This window comes from Lotus japonicus, chromosome 4 (assembly GCF_012489685.1).
Source record: "Lotus japonicus ecotype B-129 chromosome 4, LjGifu_v1.2".
NCBI lineage: Eukaryota > Viridiplantae > Streptophyta > Magnoliopsida > Fabales > Fabaceae > Lotus > Lotus japonicus.
Genome location: NC_080044.1, coordinates 18,779,012 through 18,782,152, shown reverse-complemented (window position 1 = coordinate 18,782,152; position 3,141 = coordinate 18,779,012).

The following is a 3,141-nucleotide window of genomic DNA, read 5'->3' as shown; positions in this document are numbered from 1 at the left end:
AATTGTAACACCCCGATTTCGGTGGCGTCACTTTAGTAACCAAAAGTAAACTTAATGCGGAAAAACGTGAAATATTTTTTTTTCGATAATAACTAAGACAAGACTGAATTAAATAAAACCCAAAAGCGAAAAGCAATAGAACTAATATACAATATATAAACAGCCCCCGCTGTAAGTAACAACCTCGTCACGAGTAACCTCCAGTGACGGAAAGAAAAGTGCAACACCCGTAGGCAATATATACAAACCAAATGAAAAGGGTGAAGTGCCCGCAACACCATCCCTCAAAACTGAGAATCAGCTGACCCAATGGCCTGAAAATAAGACCTCCTAAGTCCAACCAACTCTCTGTGATTCCCGTAAGGAAACCACACAAAAAGCTATAGGCGGATCTACCCTGTCCCCTAAGTAACAAATGAAGCAAGACTGTCAGAGCTAAAACTCTACTCCTACACTAATCCTAACTCGAGGAGCTCATACCAACACTCAAAACTATGTGCTAGCATGATCGTCGTCTGAATCAGAATCCAGAACGACCAAGTCTACCAACCCTATCCGTCCTCCCCTCGCAACCGCAGTACGCTCCGATGCTGGACTCACGGGCTTAGGGCCCGAACCATGATCATCAATGATCGCAACAGAGGGTGCACTAGACCCTGCCGAAGGCACTCCCACTGGAATCTCCTCTGAGGGATCCTCCTCCTCTGAAGATGACGGTGGCGGCGGTGCTCCTCCGAATCCTGGTCCGCAGTGAACGCCCGGTGGCAAGTTGAAGCTGATAGAGCATCGCCTCAACACTCCTGACCTCAAGAGTCCTCCACTGTCCACGTGGTCCTCCATGATGCGCCCCGAATACGTCGCTCGATGGCTCGCGGGGTCAACCACCCACGACCCGGGGTCGTCCTGATCGATCATCTCATACCTAATCCCCCCCGAAGGGTGGACCATGGTGAACCAGTCCGCAATACTCATCTGACAAAAGGCGTTGTCCGCCAAAACACACACAGAAGACGCGAGGGTCAACTCTAAAGAACTATGTAGATAATAAACCCAATAGGTACAAATAATAGATAGCCACTTAGGCTTATAGCTAAAGATGTCATTCCTAGGGTTGCATGTTCCACAATAACATAAACACAATAATAGCAGATAGCATGTTCCAAATAGGTTTAACAATTACCAATCACACTCAACAACTAAATTAGTATGCATGTTGCATGATATGTATGCAGGTTAACCCAGTCAACCACATGCATTCCGGAAAGGGATGGACATCAAACGGATCAGCCCTAACACCAGCCACGGTGGAGCCATTTCGGCCCGCGTGCCTCTTACTCCAACAGGGGTAGTCAGATCAGCAGTAAACCCGTAGGTCTGCCATTTCGGTCTGCTACAAGAGACGTCTACAAACGCTCTTTCACGGCATTCCGGGTCTTATGACCATTTTGGAAACCGACGAGGTCCAGAGTACGTCCTGTGTTAATACCTCATTAATGTTGCATGTATGCAAAATGATTAGTCAAACGACGTCTCCGTCCTCACTCGACACGTCGCCACGTGTTCTAGGGAAGTTAAAGTCTCTAAAAGCTTACCCTAAGGTAAAGTCGATTCTGCGACCAAAAGACACACTTCATAACGACACATAGCTGCTCCAACAGCACCACAACAAACGCTGCTCCAACAGCACAACAACAAACGCTGCTCCAACAGCACAACAAACAAACGCTGCTCCAACAGCACAACAACAAACGCTACACTTGGATCCGACGACACTCCTCGTTTTTCCAAAACTATGATTTGACTTCCAATGCCTTCCTTCGAGGTTGTTATCATTACTTAAAGGTTTTGAGGTTATTTAAGGTCTTATGAATTTTCTTTATAAAATAGATTCTGTTTTGTCTTATCGCAAGTCTTATACATTTTCAGGATCTCCCAATCCCAAGTCGCTTCCAGAGGATGTCTCGATCCACTAAACAAAATTAAGGCCCGAACCTCGTTCGTCCTATCAAACTTTCTCAAAACTCTCAAAATAAAATCGGCATGACCTGCCCGCTATTCTCACCATTCAGAATCTCAGATTCCAGTACAGAGCATATTTAAATCATCACAATCAACAACATGTCATATATCAATAAATCGCATCATAAACACTTAGCACTTAGCATATAAAGCATGCACCACACATCCTAGATTACCCACATAGCACATAGCATGTAAGACAATCTCAAAAACATTCAGTAGATGAATCATCTACATTGTCAGCCGAAGCCTCAGAAAACATTTTCCAATCACACACAATTCCAGTGCATAAACAGTAAACAATGTCGAAACATCGACCCTAAGCATTAACTAGAGATTCAGTGAGAAGCCCTCACCTGAAAGTTCTCCAGAATGATCAACTAGTGCTTCCTCGCTCTCAAAGTGTTGGTCCTCGGGGAAATCCTCAAAAGCACCTTTACAATAAAATCACAGAATACTATCAGAATCTATCGGAAACTAAGCTATCGATACTTACTAAGGTTACTCGAAGTAATCTATACTCTAAGGTACGATAATCTAGCGCGAAAAGACAAGTTTTCGGAAAAGGAAATTTCCTCCTCTCCCTTTAATAGGTTCGGCCACTTTAGGTAATTAGGAGACTCGATTTTTCTTCGATCAAACTTGGTTCCTATGCTTTCATAAGCCGTAACTAAGGGTATTCTGAACTCGGAAAAATTATCGGATCAAAAACTGTCGCAGGGGTATTTTGGTCATGATTTTTAACTTAGGATTTTCAAAATTGAAATCCCAAAAATAAAATTTTGCAGGGACGTCACCAACGACGTTTATGACAACTAATCCTACTAGCACTAAGCTAAGGCGATAGTTTTCAGCCTAAAGGTTGAAGCTTTACACCAAAAACTCCAAAAATGGGTATTTTAGGTTCAAATTGATTCCGGCGGAATTCCGGCGACATAACGGAAAATCTAACCCGGCAGAAGTGATCTTGGGCGCATAAGGAAGAGGTTTAGAATCAGAAATGAAAGATTCAGGATAGTTTTGCAAAAACCCATAAACTATCCACTCAGAAAACTCTACAGAAAAGCTATGGAAAAAGCGATCAGAGGTAAGGATTAGCGACTATACCTCGAAGCCTTGAAG